At 44.7% G+C, this 20,352-nt stretch overlaps 1 protein-coding gene and 1 long non-coding RNA gene across 10 annotated transcripts in view; both read right to left on the bottom strand.

Annotated features, from left to right (window-relative positions):
• The window catches only part of TRERF1 (transcriptional regulating factor 1), a 200,386-nt gene extending 180,424 nt beyond the window's left edge, over nt 1-19,962 (bottom strand). For 5 of the 9 annotated variants that reach the window (XM_076003342.1, XM_076003347.1, XM_076003348.1 and 2 more), the window contains exons 1-2: nt 19,612-19,740; nt 18,907-18,991 (exon numbers count right to left, since the gene is read on the bottom strand). The gene's annotated coding sequence lies outside the window, so the exon portion shown is untranslated. The other 4 variants (XM_012773212.2, XM_076003343.1, XM_076003344.1 and 1 more) reach the window with 4 other exon arrangements.
• On the bottom strand, nt 11,013-13,972 carry LOC142870980 (uncharacterized). Its single transcript, XR_012919327.1, has 2 exons — nt 12,448-13,972; nt 11,013-12,100 (listed from the first exon to the last, which is right to left on the bottom strand). It is a non-coding gene; the product is annotated as an uncharacterized LOC142870980 (long non-coding RNA).
• Nucleotides 19,963-20,352: the final 390 nt, after the last annotated feature.

Raw genomic sequence — 20,352 nt, 5'->3', positions numbered from 1 at the left:
AAAATGAAATAAATTCCCTCGAATTAAGGATATAATATAAGTAGTGGGACCAGTAGAGGGAAATTAAAATAAAAACTCAGAATCTGTGGAAAAAAAAAAAAAGAGAGAGAGAAGACTGGGGAAGCCTTGAAATAAGCTATGGTTAGAAAGGAAGTAATAATAAATTAGAACAACGAGCTCAAGGTAGCTCAGCACAGTAGTTAAACGCACAGGCTCCAGACAGAGAATGCACCACTCAGCTCTGCCACTGACACACGCTGGGTGACCTGGGCAAGTACCCACTCATGCCTCAGATTCTTCCTCTTTAAAAAGAGAACCAGGAATAATACCTATGTCCTGGGGCTCTTAGGAGAATTACAGTCAATATTATACAGCATGTAAAAGAATGTCTGGCACGTGGTAAACATTATGTGAATATTTCTAAAGAAATAAAAACACTTTTTGAAAAGGAAACTTTCCTTCTGAACCATCTGAGAGAGAAAAGGTCTACAGTTTTATTTTTGTACATCCCATATGCATAAAAACAATCACTACTGATTAATATTTTCAACTCTGATCATCTCTACTCCATACCTTTCAAAATGAACAAAATGCTTTGGCAAAGATATACAAAGATATTTTGTTGCAGCATTATTTGTAAAAGCAGAGCATGGGGAGTGACTTGAGTATCTGACAACAGAAGAATGGCTGAGTAGATGACACCAAGAAGTTTGTGCAAATATTTTAAAAATCACCTAATGAAGAATTTTTAAAGACATGGAAAATACTTATAATGTCAAATAATAAAGGATGCAAAATTAGACTTTACCTTCAGCCATTATGGCATAGCTGATATTAAACTAACCCTCCTGTACAGAATTACAAAAGATAGATAAAATATAAAATAATTATAAATGACTGTTTGAAGGTACAACAAGGCAGCTAGGACTTGAGGGACCAAGCTCCCAGGGAAAAGGGAAGCATAATGAGATGAACCATATATTAGTAGCTAAGATTTCTCCTCAAAACATTTGCCAGTTTGGTGCAAGGAACATAGAGGCAAAACAGAAAGCAGCAAATTAAAGCTTGTAGCAGTTTCCTCCTTGAACTGAAAAGACAAAAACTAGAATTCAGGGCTATGAAGACATCCAAGATTTGAGAGGCCACGATCACAGAGAAAAGTGAACCACACACAGAAATGAGTCCAATGTTCCACAGGCAATTTCTCCTGGAGGCATTTGCTGACACCTAAGTCAGGTGTGTGCAGAGCCAGAGCCTAGGAATCCAAGCAGAAAGGAGCTATTAAAACACTGAAGTATAAAGCAGAGATTTTGGTAGTTTCACAGTGGCAAGCAGACAAAACTTGGGAATCAGGGCCTACCAAGGAGGAAAGACCCTAATAAACAACTACTCTACAACTAAAGACAATTCAGAAATAGACAAGCCTTAACTGAATCAAGGAGCTACAACATCCTAAACCTCTACATTTTCCACATAAAATGCCCAGCACTCAAACAAAAATTACCGGGCATTTCAGGAAATAGGACCAAACCAAAAGAAAAATGTAATCAATAAAAACAAACCCCATCGTTGATACAAATACTAGAGCTATCAGACAGAACTTTAAAATATCAATGGTTAATACGCTCAAGAGACCAGAGTGACTTTTAGAGAATTTCAATAAGCTAGAATCAAAAAATAAAATTAAATAGAAATCCTATTAGTAAAATACAGTAACTAAAACTAAGAATTGAATAGATGGGTTTGACAGCAAAAGGAATAGTAGAAGAAATGATTGGTGTACTCAGAGTCAGTAGAAAAAAATATTCATATTAAAGCACAGAACATACAGAAATGAGCTTCAGAGCCATGTGGGATACCATAAAAGGGTCTAAAATATATGTAGGATTCTGAGAAGACATGGACAGAAATTATGGGGGAAAAGCAGTACTTGAAGAAAACAACCCAAAAATTTTCTAAAACTGGCCAAAAAACATCAAGCCATGATTTCTAGAAGTTCTCCAAACTCCACGGGACATACATACAAAGAAAGTCAATCTATGCATATTATAGTAAAATTGCTTTAAAAAAAAAGCCAAAGAGAAAATAAAAGATGTTACTTTCATAAGGAGTGACAGGTAAGGATTATCCCACCTGACAATAAAAAAAGATGTTACTTTCAAAAGAACCACAGTAAAACTGACAGATGACTTTTAACAGAAATGAAGGAAGCCAGAAAACAATGGAATGACATCTCTAAAAGACTAAAAGAAAATAAGTCAAGCCCAAATTCTATACTCAGTGAAAATATCTTCCTGATGGGAAGGTAAATAAAAGACATTTTCAGGCAAAAATCGGGGGAAATTTGACATCAGCAGACACCTTCCACCACACACACACACACACACACACACACACACACACACACACACACACTCACACTCTAATAGGAGTTCTTCAGGCAAAAGGAAATTAAGCTGAGAGAAAAGCATGGTTATACAGGAAGGAATGAAGAATACCAAAATAGAGTAAACATGGAGACTAATCTAAATTATTGTTGACTGTTTACAACAATGTCTCATGGGGTTTAATGTAGAGAGAAAATTAAAATATATAAGATCTCAAAAGGCATAAAGGAGGTAAAAGGAGTCTCTGTGTTGTAAGTAGCCTGCATTGTCCAGGAAATTGTTAAAATATTGATTTAGGGTAGGCTCCAAAAGGTACAAAATCTCACAAAACATTTAATTATGCAAAGATAGATGTATTATAAAAATACTAGAAGGAAATATGCCATTTCTTTTTTTTTTTTTTTTTTTGAGACAGAGTCTCACTTTGTTGCCCAGGCTAGAGTAAGAGCCATGGCGTCAGCCTAGCTCACAGCAACCTCAATCTCCTGGGCTCAAGCAATCCTACTGCCTCAGCCTCCCGAGTAGCTGGGACTACAGGCATGCACCACCATGCCTGGCTAATTTTTTGTACATATATATTTTTAGTTGGTCAATAAATTTCTTTATATTTTTAGTAGAGACAGGGTCTCCCTCAGGCTGGTTTCGAACTCCTGACCTTGGGCAATCCACCCGCCTCGGCCTCCCAGAGTGCTAGGATTACAGGCGTGAGCCACCGCGTCTGGTCTTAAATATACCATTTCTTATAAAAGAGATTTCTATTAGTATCTAGATGATAGACTGAGGGCTGGTTTTCTTTTTTCTTTTTTTAATTTTAGTTGGCCAATTAATTTCTTCCTATTTTTTAGTAGAGACGGGGTCTCACTCTTGCTCAGGCTGGTTTCCGAACTCCTGACCTTGAGCAATCCTCCCAGAGGATTGAGCAATGCCTTGAGCAATGCCTCCCAGAGCGCTAGGATTACAGGTGTGAGCCACCACACCAGGCCGTGATTTTCATATTCTTCACACAATCTTCGACATTTTCTGTGGGACACCCTTTCTCTCAACATTTTGTTTCATATAACACTAGTACCATATTTTCTTATGCTTTCAAGAAATGACAGTAGCCTTCATTTTCTTATGAAAATGTTCATAAGGACAAATTCCTACAAAATTAGGCAGACACTCCGTAATTTTGAAGCTGATTATTAGCGACATTTATTCCTGCAAGTCAAGAATGTCATTTGTCTCACTCTGGGAGGCCGAGGCGGGCGGATTGCTTAAGGTCAGGTGTTCAAAACCAGCATGACCAAGAGCGAGACCCCGTCTCTACTATAAATAGAAAGAAATTAATTGGCCAACTAATATATATAGAAAAAATTAGCCGGGTATGGTGGCGCATGCCTGTAGTCCCAGCTACTTGGGAGGCTGAGGCAGGAGGATCGCTTAAGCCCAGGAGTTTGAGGTTGCTATGAGCTAGGCTGACGCCATGGCACTCACTCTAGCCTGGGCAACAAAGTGAGACTGTCTCAAAAAAAAAAAAAAAAAGAATGTCATTTGTCTGCCGACACAAACCAGATACCTGACATATCCTATAGCGTGGCCAATGTGCTCACTCACTCCATGTTTGGCGAGAGAGAAGATTCACTCCTAAAGTCTTCTTTCAATAAGCATGAGGAAATTCTAACTTAGCAGAAAGTATCACTTTCGATAACAATTCAGGTCATTTGCATGGTCTTTCCACAACAGAACTCCAAAGATCTCACTAAATTAGCAAGTCATAGTCATCATGGGAGAGACATTTGTCTTCCGCCTTGCAGCAAAGACACTGGGCCCCAGAGAAGTAATTCATATTGTTTAGAGGACAATCCATGCTACACAAGAATTATCATTTCTTGGAAAACAATAACATCAAGGCTGATGAAGTGAGGCATTTTCATATGCTAGTAGTGTGAATGAAAATTAATTTAAAAATTTCTGAAGAATAATCAGAAAATACTATCAAGAACTTTAAAAATGTCCATTCTTTTTTTTTCTTTTTCTTTAGAGACAGGGCCTTGCTCTGTCGCCCAGGCTGGAGTGCAGTGGCAGGATCATAGCTCACTGCAGTCCCCAACCTCCTGGGCTCAAGAAATTCTCCTGCCTCAGCCTCTGGAGTAGCTGGGACTTCAGGCGTGAGGCATCACAACCATCCTAATGTTCACTCTTTTTAACAAAGTAATTATCGTTTCTAGGAATTTATCTCAAGAAAACAATCTGAGATGTGCTCAAAGATTTATGTACAAGGATGCTTATCAAAGCATTACTTAGAATAGTTAAAAATGACAAACAACCTAAATTTCCAATAATAGGGACGAGTTAAATTATGTGACCTATGCCCAGTACACAGTAGGTACTCCATAAACATTTGCTGATCATAGAATCCATATGAAAGGATACTAAGCAATTATTTTTTATAAGTTTCCAAAGAATATTTAATAAGTAAGATATTAAATCACATTTAAAATAACCTCAACAACTATTTTTAAAGGATACTATCATAGGTAATATTTATTGAGAACTTACTATCTTCTGGGCACAGCCCAAATATTTTACATATATTATCTCATTTCATTTCACTCAGCCCTGTTGTTATTTCCAGTGAGTAAACAATCTGGATTCAAATCCAGGCAGTCTGACCCCAGAGCTTAAACTCTTAACCACCAGCCTATACTGCCTTAAAAAAAATACTGGAAGAAGGAATTATATTAAAATGTTAACGGGAAGAATTTTTTATTTTCTTCCTTATCCTTGTCAGTATTTTCCAAATTCTTCCTATATAATCACCATATATTATTTGATTTTGTTTGTTTGTTGAGACAGAGTCTCACTCTACCACCCTGGGCTAGAGTACAGTGGCGTCAGCCTAGCTCACAGCAACCTCAAACTCCTGGGCTTAGCAATCCTCCTGCCTCAGCCTCCCAAGTAGCTGGGACTACAGGCACACACCCCGATGCCCAGCTGATTTTTCTATTTTTGGAAGAGACAGGATCTCACTCTTGCTCAGGCTGGTCTAGAACTCATGACCTCAAGCTATCCTCCCACCTCAATCTCCCAGAGTGCCAGGATTACAGGTGTGAGCCACCATGCCTGCCCTACAATCACCATGTTTTATCTGTAATCTCTTTCTACAAAAATAAAAAAATTATGAACTACTTTCACATAATCATTTACATGATTTCACTAAAAAAGCCTTAACTCTATATAAAGCTTTGAATCCCATCTTCTCCAGGTCTTTAAGGGAGGAGAATACTGTGTAAATCTGAGTTCTGACATTCTGACAGCAGACAGGCCACAGAATCCGACCAAGAGACTCCAGAGTCCATGACTTCCACTCCACAAACACACTGTCACCATCTTGCTTATGAAGTCTAGATTTCTGCACACATTCTGCCAGTTAATCTGCCCAATAACCCATCCAAGTAGACGTGACCATCTCAGGAAATGAAAGTTTAGGAAGGTCAAGGTCTTTCCCAAGGTCACGCAGGGCACTCCATTTCCAGGTAAGAGTCCCCACCTACAGCCCTCGTTCCCCCAAATCATGTGGAACAACTGGGGCGGACCTGAGAGCAGCTTCCAGCCCAAACGCTTCTGGAAGTTAACAACAGCGAATGTGTGGGCGACCCACACACATCATACCCAAAGCCCAGGTTAGAGCCCTGAGATCCAATCCTCATGGAGCTTCACCTCCTTAGAAAATGATTATGCAGAGAAGTAGATAATATGGCTTTTTAGTTCTCAAAGCACGTGTGCATTTTTTATCTCGATTGACTCTCAAAATAAACCTTTTCAGTCAGCAAGGCGAAGGTACTGAGGATAAGGAAAAGGAGGATCCAAGAGTGAGACTGCTGTCCAAGAGCAGCCCAGAGGGTTGGTGTGGTACCCCTTCCACCGTATTATGACAGTCACACTTTCTGAACACTGACTGCTAAGGCTGAATGGCAGGCAGGATGAGCAAGTGGGAAAGTACCTGCTTTTACAGTCACCCAGGTCTGGGTTCCTGAGTTTGAATCCCTGCCCTGCAATACACTACACATGTGACCTTGAGCAAGTTCCTTAATGCCTTGTGCCTCCATGTCCTCACCTGTGTAATAATGCCTTCCTCGTGGGGTTGTTCTCAGGGTTAAATGGGGTAATATACCTAAAATGATGGCATGCACCTGCACTTACTAGGTAGCTGTTATTTTTTTAAATGTGTCCTGTCCCCAAACATGTAAAACATGAGGTCGCCAAGGCCAGAGCACATTGCCACACCTTCCTAAAGAAAATAATCCTCTTATGCCTCCCTAAATTCTGCCATCCTGGTTCCTCTCGACTACTTCAAAGACACTAAACTGACCTCAGTTACTTTCCAGATTTCTTATTAAAACTCTCCTCCGGCTTTTAAATGTAAGTCCCCAAAAATGTCCTCACAGAAGGACCAGGTATGGGTTGAAGAAGACGGAACAGGGAAGATGTTCTGAGCTTCTGCTCAGATGAGAGCAGAAGGGTTCAGGTGCAGGATGACGTGGCCTGAGACACCCTGAAGAGCAACAGGCAGGGGGGACAGAATGGGGGGGCAAGGGAAGGAGGGCAGCCCACCGACAAGCACAGAGTGGGAAGGGAAAGCAACTGCAGAGCACATGGCTGGGGGCCTCGAGGAGGACGGGGTGAGGGACGCAGAGGAAGTAAAGGGATTTCCTTCAGCAGTCCCCCTCAGAAACTGAAAAGAGCACACAGAAGGCCACGCCTGGGAAAGACAGCAATGCCCCTCCTTCAACATCACCGCCACTGCCTAAGTCGTCCAGGCCCTGAGCCCTGCAGCCCCTGTGTTTCCAACACTTTCCTAACTGATCTCCTGGCCTACTGACTCAGCCCCTCCAGCCTGTCCTCAGTATCTCAGAGTGAATTTTCTAATACGTGAACCTGACTTGACTCCTTTGCCCCACACACGCCTCCTCACTCCAAACCCTTCAGTGGCTCCTCTACTGCCTACAGCGTCAAGACCAAGCTCCATAACGTGGCACCGGGTCTCCCTGCCCAGCTTCTGCTTACCTCTCCAGCCTATCACCGGGCAACGGACACTGAGACTTTGCATGTGCCAGGCCCCAGGCTAGGTGTGGGAACACAATGATAAACAAGACAAGAAGAACAGGGATGAACAAGACACAGCTTAAGAAGGTAGAAATCAGGGGGGGGGGGGGCTGGAGGAGGAGCGGAGTGTACATACAGGGATCACTGCAATCCAAATGGAAGCCCACGTGGGCTTTTAGGAACAGGGAAGGGACAAAGGAGGAAACCTTCTATGCAGAGGAAACAGCAACGCTTAGAGCAGCACTAGCTAATAGGGCTTTCCACGCTAACAGGAATATTCTGTATCTATGCTGTCCAACATGACAGTCGCCAGCCACATATGGCTACTGAACACTTGATGTGTGCCTAAGTACAACTGGGGAACTGTTTTTTTTAAATTTTATTTAATTTTAATTAATTCAAAATGAAACAGCCATGCATGCCTAGTGGCTACCATATTGGACAGCACAGTTCTAGAGGGTTAAACTGAAGGTGATGGAACATGAAATTAGATTGTACTATGGACTAAATGTTTGTGTCCCCCAAAATCATAGGTTGAAATCCTAACATGCAAGGTGACAGTATCAGAAGGTGGGGCCTTTAAGGGTGTTTAGGTCATGAGGACTGAGCCCTCATGAACACAACGTGTGCCCTTATAAAAATGCCACAGAGAACACCCTTGACCATTCTACCACGTGAGGACCCAGCTGGCTATGAACCAGGAAGAGGGCCCTCACTAGACACCAAATCTGACCCTGCCTAGTTCTTGGATGTCTCAGCATTCAGAACTGTGAGAAAGAAATGTGTGTTGCTTGAGCCACTCAGTCTATGGTATTTTTATTACAGCAGCCCAAACGGACTAAGACGGATGGGTAAGCCTTGAAGCTGAGCACGATGCTTCAGTAAGGCCGACTATAAGTCTCCTATACTCGCCATGCTGCTGCCTTCCCCTGTGTCTACCTGCCAAGCCCCCACTGAACCCACACAACCCTATTCATGTACCACCTCTCCCTGAAGATGTCCCTGCCTGCTCTATGCAGTCTCTCCTACATATTACTTCCGAAATCTTGCCTTTTTCTAGGCAGGCATTGTATATCATAATTCTACGTTCACATGACAGTCCTCCACTAGCCCCTGCGCTCCTTCTCTTATTTGTCCTGGCATTTCCAGCTGTTGGTACAATCCTGGTATATGGCAGGCACTCAATAGATGCATGATGAACAAGTTGTCAGCAAAGTCACTATAGCCTGGCAGGGATGGGTGGCAGAGCACCCAACTCCTGGAACAAGGAAGTAAGATCCTACCCTTGATCTTCCTTATTAAAATAATAGCTCACTCCAGGAAAGATTCTCTTAAACATTCTGAGCACTCTATAGCAGGCCTCGTGGTCAGCTCTAGATATTTTGCCCAGGTTCCTAGCATCTAGAGGTTTATACAGAGCAAATGACCAGCTGATCTTTAAAGCCAGCATAGCCCAATGATCAGGAGCCAGTCTTTGGAATTAGCCCTGGGTTTATAGACTAGCCCTGCCCCTTAGCACCTGCGTGTCCTTAAGCTGCTGACATGCCCCAAGCCTCAGTTTCCTCAAGTGCAAAGCAGGCATCACATCTGCTTCTTAAAATTTTCAGAGGATGAAAAGACTAAAATATCTGCACAAGGCCAGGCACATAGTAAACTTTCTATAATTAGTAGCTACTACTACTACTAAAACAATCTGGAACCCTAATTCTGATACCCCACGGCATATGCAAATTCCTGAGCCCCTAAATAGGCTCTTCTTGGTGCTCTCTGGGATGCAAAGGATAATCCAATCTCTGACTCACAACGTGTTGCCAAAATTCTCCTCCAGTTCCCAAGAGAAAATTTATTTTAATTCCCTCTAACTTTAAAAATTAAACAGTCCTTACAGCATTTTTGGGGTGGCAGGGGTGGGGAAGGAGACCAGGAAATCCAACATGCAGCTTTCGAAAAGCTACAAACTGATTGGGGAAAGAAAGAAGAAGGCAGCTGGAGGGGGTGAGAAGGGGGGATGGAGACAATCCCCTGAGTTTCTGCTATTATTGAATACCCCAACTCTCAAAGCAGCCCGGCCGCCCCCTCCTCCACGTGGGCTAAGCTCTGTTAATGAGAAAGCAGAGCTCTGCCTACATTACCACAATAATGATTTCCCCGTTGCATTTTTACATGCCTGCCGCTTTATCATAGCAGAAGTAGACATATATTTTCAATAAATCCCTTCTCTCCTTCCCCCTCCCCACCTCGAGCTCTCCCAGCAAATGCTGCTCCCTCTGCGCCCTCCCCCATCGCAATCCCAACCCTGGAGCACAATGAGTTCCACTAATCAAAACAGAAAGAAAAAGAAAAATGGAAAAATCACAGCTGCTGAAAAACAGCATTCGCTACAAGTCAAAGCCCTCCACATTTTTTCTGAACACAGCATTTACTTCTTCAAGGACACATCACCCCTCCCCTATCAGAAATCTTATGGAGAGTTGCTCAAAGGGGAAGGAGGAGGGGGCGGGTGAAGAAATCTAATATTCACTCTCTTTCCTATTTTGACTAAGCCAGCACAGACAGAAATATAGATAAGGCCTTGAATAACTGATTTAACAAAATGTCACTTATTAAAAGGGATGGGGGATGGGACAGCATTTGCATTCGAGAGCTCAGTTAAACCACCCCAGCTGAAGGCTGCAAGGCCACGGCAAGGCAAGGGGGAAGAAAATATTTCTCTGGTCTGGTCGCCTTCAGTGACTTGCAACAACTGGGCCTGGAAGCAGAGAGGCCTGATTTCTCCTTCCAATAAGAACCAATGGGCAGAACCCAAGAGGCAAAATAAAAACAACAAAAAAAAACCAGCTGATTCTTAAACAAGTGAGCATTTACACAGCACTAACTACTGCCAGGCTCTATGCTAGATGCTAAGGGTACAAAAATGAGTGATGACCCAGTTCTGCCCTCCCCAAGCTCCCAGTCCAGAGGGGGTGAAAGACACACCCCATGGCAAATGTGATAACAGCAGCTATATAAGACAAGGGCCACAGGAGCCCAAGAACAGCCCCCTCTAGCCCACCCCACAGCTCTGGCCCAGGACCAGGCACATAGGGCCATCAAGAAAGACTTCAGGAATGAGCGTCTGCACTGTTTGAATTCCATACTGGCTTCTAAAGAAGCTCAGACTCTTCAAAAGGAAAGAGGCCCCTAAATGTCCGTACCTACTGTGGCTCCCCCTGAAAACCCCTCAGCTTGCACTCATTCACCCAATTAAGAAAGAAAAGCAAACAAGCTCAATACTTCAGAATCAGCCTCATTACTGGTATCCTTCAGTTGAATTTTAAGGGAGTTTGGTATCTTTTATTGTGATGACAACAGAAGGAACTCAAACAACACTCCTATTAAAAAACTCCTTGGGTATCAACTCCATCTTTTTTTTTTCTTTTCCTTTAAAAAAAAAAAATCTTTCAAAGGAGTTAGATTGGGAACTCAAACTCAAACGACACTCCTATTAAAACTCCTTGGGCATCAACTTCATCTTTTTTTCTTTTCCTTTTTAAAAAATCTTTCAAAGGAGTTAGATTGGAGACAGTTTCCCAAAGACCAAGAGGGGCCTAGGAGCAGCCTCTGCTATGACAAAGACCCGAAGGGGCCCTCAGGAAGGATTCTTTCCGAGGTAGCAAACTGTTCAGGGCCCCGTTATGCCCAATGTTGGAGCCCAAGGGCTGGAGCCCACAGCACCCAGAAACGACCACTGGGCTGCCCAGGTGCCTCCACTAAGGAGCCCCACAGCAGGACAGGGCCGGTTGTAGGAGGCTGACGGAGAATAACTGCCCGATTTGGTAAAGCCAAGTCTTGGCCTTAATTATGAGGCGGCCTCAAAGCTGTGTGCTCCAGAATAATAGAGCCAGACAATTTAAGTTTTTAAAAAATGTAATGCTCAAAACATGCTTTAATCATTTGAGTATTTCCAACTAAGGCCATTGGAGTTGTAAGCCCAAAATACTCAGATGGTCTTCTTGGTTTTCATGATCTCTTGCATATATTCTGTAACACATTCTTTTTACTGAATATTGTATTAGCATTATCTATTTGACAGTGAACAAAATTTGGATACCAGTCAAATTCTGGCATTAGACCAGAGCTTGGGATGCTGGCTAGACATGTGACTCTGGGTTAATCATTTATTTTTATTTTTTAATTTTACTTCTCAAGCCCCAGTTTCCTCAGCTATAAAATGAGAACATCTACCTTCTATGGTTATTGCAAGACATTAATAAGACATGCCAAAGAGGCTTTGGAACTATAAAATGCTAGGTAATTTCAATGACGGTATCCATTTCCTTTCTCTCTGATTTTTCATTGATTATTTTTCCCTCTCTATGAAACCAAATCAATATCTGTTCCCCTGCTTTTCAAAACCACAACATGCATTTATTATATAAATATAGGAAGAAGTCCCATTATCACTGGTGTGGTAAACTCACTAACTGCTGAATCTAGGTTATGGGTACAAGGAGTTCATTATGCTTTTGTGTATGTTTAAAGTCTTTTCATAATAAAAATAATTTTTAAGTAAATAAATAAGCCCTTACCCTCTTAGACAGTGGCCAGGGGCCTGATTAGTGAGAAGCATTGGATGTTTTTTAAAACTCAATATAGGCCGGGCGCGGTGGCTCACGCCTGTAATCCTAGCAATCTGGGAGGCCGAGGCGGGCGGATTGCTCGAGGTTGGGAGTTCCAAACCATCCTGAGCGAGACCCCGTCTCTACTAAAAATAGAAAGAAATTAATTGACCAACTAAAAAATATATATATACAAAAAATTAGCCGGGCATGGTGGCGCATGCCTGTAGTCCCAGCTACTTGGGAGGCTGAGGCAGGAGGATCGCTTGAGCCCAGGAGTTTGAGGTTGCTGTGAGCTAGGCTGACGCCATGGCACTCACTCTAGCCAGGGCAACAAAAGTGAGACTCTGTCTCAAAAAAAAAAAAAAAAAAACCTCAATATAACTTCCCAGCATACACAGAAAGACTAAGGGCCAATGACTGTTTTTAGGTAGACTCTGCTTTACGGCTCAATCCTCATCTGTAGCACAAACACTGAATGCAAATGAAGACTGCTAAGACCACTGGGCCACAGTTGGGTTCCCCAGGTAGGTTTGAGGTTCCTCTGAATCCAGTTCACATGATGCTTCTTCGGGGAGCAAACTCCAAATTCAAATTCTGAATATGCAGTTTGAACCTATATTGAACTGGCATTTCACAGCCAGCATTTCCGATGCCAGCCTTCCAATGATAAGACTGGTTTCACTAAAGAGATCACAGAGAACTCGAAAACCCCAAATAGAAGGCGGCTACAAGGAGGGATCAACAGTGGGAATGGACACAGCAGAGTTTTTAGCAGAAGCTTTGGGAAATTAGGAGAAATGGCTAATTTCTCCTAATTCATTGGTTCCTAATTCACAGCTAATTCACTGGCTGTTAGATTCTCTGAGAAGGAGATCTGGCTGAAGATCAAGTCACCTCGCTGCTACTTGCCTAAGATGCCTCTTACAGTTTACATAGCACTTTCCATACATTATCTGATTCCACCTCAGCACCACTCTGAGAGGTGACAGATGGTATCACCCTTCTTTTTACAGATGTGGAGGCAGGCTCAGAGGCTGACTTGTCCAGAGCCTTACAGTAGAGCTGGACCCCAACCCTAATCTTCTGCCTCTCTCCCCATCTACCCACCTCCCATGCAGACCCCACTGAGGGCCACCAAGCCTGGCAGTCTGTGGGACATGTCTGTGAAAAACAAACATATCCCTGAACAAGAGGCAGCCTTGGCCTTTTTTTTTTCTTCCTTTTTTTCCAGAGGCTCCTGCTCAAAACATATGACACAATGCCCACCAACTTTTGAACAGGGCTGAAAGTCGCAGAAGTCATTTTCCAATCGTAGTTTTCAACTAAATCTAATGTGAGGCCCAAATTACTTGAACTGAAGACTCTTTTCCCCAAGCAAAAGAAGCTGCTCTTTCCTCCGTGCCGCTCAGTAATGCAGGCAAATGTTCAGAAAAATGCAGTACGATTTCTGATGCAGTCTTAACCCTTGAAGTCTCTGGCTGGTGTCGAGTCCTGAGCCAAACCCCTTCCCCGGGAAGGCGGCGCAGCCTCAGCCTGGAAAGGCAGAGCGTCCGGCCCTCCACCTAGCCCCCTCCACAGAGCCCGCTCGGCCGGTTCATCTGCCCTCAGCTCGGCTTTTCCCTCCTGCCATGATGGAGGAAGTACACCTCCCCCGCCAAGGCCAGATCTTCCCCTCAGACCTCAGGGGCTTTTGCTCAACCGACCTAACCATGTCTCTTCGCCAGTCACTCCCACCCCACTGATCTTTCCCATCAGCAAACGAATATAACACCCCTTTCCAAAAAAGAAATAAAACCCTTTCCTTTATGCATATGTCCTGCCAGCTCCCACTGCATTTCTCTGCCCTCCCTTTCATGGTCAAATTTTGCCAAAAAGTTGCCTACACATGCTATTCACAGTTCCTCACCTCCCAACCCCCTCCCAACCCTCTCCAATCTTGCTCCTTCCTCCCAATCCCTCCCTCCACTAACTGTTCTTCCCGAAGTCGCCAATGGACTCCATTTTGCCACATCCAACAGTGACTTTTCTGGCCTTATCAACCTCATGCAACATTTAACACACACACACACACACACACACACACACACACACACCCTTCACACTGCCTGTTCTTCCCTCTCCACAGGCTCCTAAGAGCATCTCATCTAGTCTCCTGGACTTAAATACCATGCTGATGGCTTCCACATTTTTATCTCGTGCTAGACGTTGTATCAAACAACCTACGTGACACCTCCATTTTGAGTCTAACAGGTATCTCAAACTTAGTGGTGCTCAAACTGAGATATCTCAATTCCACCCCTCCCTCTTCCAATCTTCCTCCATTTCAGCAAATGGCACCACCATTTACCCAACTGCTCAAGCCAGAAACCTCCTTCTCCCCACCTCCTCCCAACCCCTCCAAATCCCAGGGCAGCCCTGCCCCATTCTACCTCTAATGTCTCCTCCCATCTCCTCACTTCACCTGCTCCAACTGCCTCTTTACTGCACTCCCCAGTTTCACGCCTGCCCCTCCCTGCTCTCTGCTCTACCAATGCATTCCCCTTTGAACGGGAGTTAGGGGCCATCACTTCCCACTCCAAACTTTCAATGGCTTCCACTACACTTCAAAGGAAATCCAAACCTTATCAAGGCCCACAGAGTCCTGCTCGATCACTTCATACTGCCCTCTCTCCCTCCCCCTTGTCAACCTATGCCTCTTTGAGGACCCCCCAAAACCAGAGTCCTTCTGCTCAGGCTCTCCTATGCCTGAAGCACTGTCTCACCCTCACCCCCAATCCTCAGAGAGAGGCCTTTCCAGGCTATTCTAACTAAGCCTATCCAGATCACTGCCCCTGAGGTGTCATCAGAGCAAGTATCACAACTGGCGAGATATATTTCTTTACACGCCCGCCTCTGGACTGTAAGCTAGGGGGTGGGGGTCAGGTATGGGTAGAGGGAGGTGATTATGTCTCTTTCATTATCAACCTATTCCCAGAGCCTAACACGGTGCCTGGTAAATAGTAAATGCTCAATAAGTAGCTACCAGATGTATAAAAGAAACCACAGCTGCTTACAGCATGAAAATAACTGTCACCTCGTTCTACAGCCCAGAGTTATCGCTGCCATTTAGCTACAGAGGATCTTTTTCCTCTTCCTCCCCCATCAAAAAAATTTTAATGTTTTAATGATACTAAACCAACAGCCCGAAAGCTCAGCACATCCCACCCCAGGCCCAGCTTACTGTCTTCCTGCAGGAAAACTCAAAAAATCATCTGTTTCTTCAGTAAACCCAAATTACTATTAATACAAACAGATACTCTGAGAACTTAGAATTCTTAGAAAATATCACAGAGGCTTTTTGTCCTGTGTTTTCTTTAACCCAGAAGAAAAGATTTATTAAGAGAACTCTGGGGTCAAGCTCACGTTACTAAGACCACACTCTTCCTTAAAAATGCCGCAGCACCCTTGTGGAAGAGCACACCAGTAATTGGAATCCAGCTACTCTTGTCTTCCTCTCCCCACAAAAGAAATCAACTATGTTTTAGTTTCTCCTTTATTTCACTGGTTCCCCTCCAACATGCAAATTCAGAAATATCACTAATCCACAAGGTTCCAGCTGATTCTATTCCTCTCCCCAACTGCCTTTAGAACAGGACCATCAGCACCCACCTTCAGGGCCTAGGGTCTGAGCCACTTTTCTGGATCTTTATTTTTCATGTCAATGTTCAAAGTCAACAAAAAATATCAAGAGCTTTTCCAAAAAATGCCCATGGCAAAATATACAGTATCCTGGAAGTGACTAATACAATATCATTATTATGAACCCTATCACAAATATTCAACTAAATCCCAATTACCAACATGTGAATTCTCCACAGAAAATGGGCAAAGCCAAACTGGGCTTTCTGGTCTCCTCCCCAAAACTACCTCCTCTGCTGCCTGGGACTAACAGCTCAATTAACCTTAGATTTGACCAAGCCTTAGACAAGTAAACCAGCTGGATGGAGAGGAAACTTCTAAAATGAACTGAAATTATTTTTGGTGTCTGGGATTATTACATGCTCCATGCTCCATTAGCACATATAATTGGGAATTTTTTTTTGTCCAAGACAGTGGCCAGCTTTTATTCGTAAGTATTTCCTTGCATTTATTGGTCAAGATCACCAGGCCACTCAAGAGTCCTTTCTGGAATGCCAAGGTACAAATCCACTTTCTCCATGAGAAGATAAAAACAGAAGTTAATCAACTCACCCAAGTCCATGAAGCAATTTGGCCGTTGGCCCAGGAAGAGACTGTCAAGACCTCTGGAGACCTCACCCATAAGACACAGAATTTCAGAGCAGGAAGGGAACTCACAGATCAAACTATGCATTTTTAAGGTAAAAAAATCCAAAGCCCAGAAATGGCTAGACATTGGTACCTTCTCCATTTTTCTTTCCAGTGATGTCTTCCCCCTGTCTTGAGCACCAAACCACCTTCAAAGTTCTTTGTCACCTCACAGATCTTGTAAACTTGAGCCAACTAACTATTGAATGCAAGACCACTTTAACACTTCCTGACTAATCAACTTTATGGAGAATCCCTACATTTTCCAAAAAACCAATGCTTTTGGTTATTATGACCAACCCACCCATTAAAGAAGGAGAAAAAGAAAATTATAAATAAGCTTTGTTTTTGTGACCACACACTTTATTATATAAGCAGCAAATAGTTTATCCCCTCTTTTCCAATTTAAGCTCTTAACTCAACAAAAACCACATGCCCAAGTGGGTTAAAGGAGGCAAAACTGAGTACTTTCCACACAGTTCATCGAATAACTGTTTTCACAGCAAGCTCGCATAAACGCTATGTGATATTAACACATGCCTGCTATGTGGAAGCCTGCTTACCAAGCTGTGAAAAGACCCGTGTTTGCTATGGAACCTGCAAAATTAATCTTCTCAGTGCTTATAAAGCAGAAGGGAAACGCTCTTTTTGGGATGTCAAGCTGGCTTCTAAACAATCCTTTGGCGAAAATGGACATGCCTAAAAGGGCGGGGCCCAAAGAGGTGTGTCACTCTGGGTATCAATTCCTATAAATCAAATCCTGACAATCACCACAATATTTTAAAAAGAATGAATTATGATTCATGGGCCTTCAAACCTTTATTACCACTAGAACATTCTCGGTAGAGGAGAAAAAAAACCTACTGTGACTTGATTAATGGCTAAAGCAAGACAATAAAATAAATCTCATAAATATAAGAAAAAAAACTGAATGACTGCTCTTGCTCTGAGGTTAGGCATGTAAATAATCCCACCCTGGAATGAATGTACATAAAGATTTTGTTTACCTTCCCAGCAAATACAACAACCACACTCAGATTTTCATCGGGTAAAAATAATAGCTAATTTGTTTAACTAATGGCTAGTTAGGAACATTTGATAAGGCGCAATAATATTTAATTCCCAACTAATTCAACTCTCAAACTGCCAAATATCAAGCACCTCAATCTGGAAATCTGATGCCAAGAAGGAAAGAAAAAAAGCACTGTCCATCAGTAATGTGTAGAGAGTTTTTTCTAGAACCCAGTTTTCCTCCTGGTAGAACAGAACCTGTCTACAGAACTGCAGGAAGCTTAACCAAGTTTAGTTAACCCCACCGCTTAGTGGTTACTCCCTAAGCCTACTAAACATCTCTGGGCTGGAACCCCTGGTGCTAAAATTATGCTGGCAAATTTAAAACTCCCAGCACAATCAAGGTACCTGACCGCCAAGACCTACAACTCTTCTGCAGAAATCAGTAGGCTGAGGACCAAGAAAAGAGAGGAAAAGGAGGCAAAGACTGCTGGTTAACTAGTTAAGCACTGAGCTCTCCTGCTTGTTATCCTTCCAGTGGGCATCAAAACCACATTTTCTATAACCAACTCCTTTCTCGAAAGGGTAAAAGATGCCAAAGGTTGGTACTAACTGAGACAACTTATAACTCCTTTCTAAAAGCTGTCCCCCATGGCCTGCTGAAAATGCCCCCGGACCGGCTTCCAGGAGGCATTTTTAAATGAACTCTTCAGCCACTCCTGGATCGGTCATTCCTAAGCATGACTTCCATGCATTTCACAAGACAGCCCAGGCCACGCTGTTAGTAACCCGCTTCGACACGTTCACTTGCCAAAGCCGCTTCTAGTCTGGAGAATACTTTCCACAAAGCTGGCTCTAACAGGCCGGTGGAGGGCACACGGAACGACCAGAAGGCGTCTTCTTTTAACCTAAGGATGGCAGGCGCACATGCTCCAGTCCAGTGCTGGCCAGAGGCTGCCTGCCAGGTGCTCTCGGCCTCCGCCGGGGAAAGAGTGGTTTGGTTTTTGTTTTTAACATCCATTTCTTCAGACTACCAGCAGTAACTTCCCAGTCTCCCAAACTGAAGTTGGGGAGTGAAGGGGCAGGACACTAACTTCTGGGGAGCACCCCCAGCCTCGACAGAGCCTGCACGCACATATACGAAACACACATGCATCATGTCAAAAACCCCAAAAGGCACATCCCCAGAGTCCTGCGGTTTCTTGGCTGGAGAATGAAGGCTTTATAACATCACAACCTTCAAATGCAAGCCCACCACCACCACCCTTTAAGCCAGCGTCGCCAAATTATAGCGCCCACCTCACCCCTCCCCCTTTGCTGGGATGCTGTGCAGCCCAGAGAGGGGAGAGGAAAGGAGGGAAGCAGGGAGAGGCCCTGCTTGCATACTGAAACTAAAAGGGGGAGACTTTTCCTTCTCTGCCCCCCCTTTCCCTCCCCACCCACCCCATTCCCGTCTTCTCATGGAGCATCCCCCAACTAATTTTTTAAAAATAAAACTTAAGCTTCTTGCCTACCTTTGCTGTTTCTGCAACAAGTGCATGGGCAATCCGACAAGAAGACCAGTCTCCGTTTGGGGGGTGAGATGGGGGGCGAGCAGAGCTGATGGAGTAATTTCAATATTAATTTATGTCAGCCGCCTTCTCACAGCGCTACTCACTTACAGTACTGCCCTCAGCCTGTAAACAAATATCGCTCCGCCAGGAAACATACTCCCCAGATGCAAGCCCCTCTCCCCAGCAGGGAACCTGGTCCCTCGCCCCCCACAAAACAGTGTGCTCCCCCACTCCGGGTAGGAAGCCCGGGGTTTCCAAAGCACCAACCCACCGCCTCCGCCACCACCCTAGCAAGAAACTTACTCCGTCCGTCTACGCCTCCACCCTCCCTTCAGGAAATCTACTCTCCATATGCATTCAGCCTCCCCGCAGGAAATCTGCTCCCCCCTCCCCCCTTCTATATACATGCACCCCTCCCTCTCCTCCTCCCCACGCGCCCTCCCCGGCCAGAAACTTACTAGTGAACAAGCGTGCAGGCTCTCCTGATCCTGGAAACTTACTCCCAGATATAGCGCCCGCCAGCCCCCTTTCCCAGCCCGGCTCCCCTTCCTGCCCTCCGCCGCAAGCAACTCCAAACTCTCCGCATCCAGCCACTCTCCCTCCCGGGTGGAAATTTGCAGCGCCGGGCTGCGCGCGTGCATCCACCCTCCCCTTCAGGAAACTTACTCCCCATCTGCATGCACCGCCTCTCAGCCATCGCTTAGAGGGAAGGGGGTGTGCTGGGGAGACAGAAATACATATGTATCTCTCGCCCCTCCCCCGGCCGCAGCCCACTCGGGGCCGAGCCGCGGTAACCTGGCCTTACCTTTCGCGATGCTCCCCACCCTCGCCCCCTCCCTTAACCCTCCTTATCCGCTCCCCGGTACCCCCCCTTTTTTCACCCATTACCCACCCCTAGCAACCGTTCCCAAGCTCCTCTCGGCCTCTTTTTTTTTTTTTTTTTTAAATCCAGGATGCAAATTCCTCCCCTGTCAGCAAATCGACTGTCAAATTATTTTCTTGCAAAAGGAGAAAGGCGGGGTGGGGTGCGGGGGAGCAGAAGCAAAAAGGGGGGAGGGCGGGGGACGGGAGGGCGAGGGACAGAGGAGGGGAGAGATATCCCTCCGCAGAGCTGGGTCTGGCCGCGGGCGGGGAAGCAGGAAGTAAGGTGTCCAGCGCCGAGGCCGGCGGGTCCTCCGCCGCGGCCCCCGCCCGCATCCCCTGTCCCCCGGGGCGCCGCGCTCCGGCGGGCGCAGGCCGCCCTGCGCATTGTTCGCAGCCTTCCCGGCGGTGCACTGCCGACTTTATTCGTGCGCTCGGCGTGTGCGTGAGGTTGCACCTTTTGTAGGCTGGCGAGTCTCCGGACGAGGATGGGACTGGGCACACCGGCCCAGCTGCGGCCCGCGCGGGACCTGTCAGCCCCGGGCG

This window comes from Microcebus murinus, chromosome 5 (genome assembly GCF_040939455.1).
Source record: "Microcebus murinus isolate Inina chromosome 5, M.murinus_Inina_mat1.0, whole genome shotgun sequence".
Taxonomy (NCBI): domain Eukaryota; kingdom Metazoa; phylum Chordata; class Mammalia; order Primates; family Cheirogaleidae; genus Microcebus; species Microcebus murinus.
This window is presented reverse-complemented; position numbering and strand designations above follow the sequence as displayed.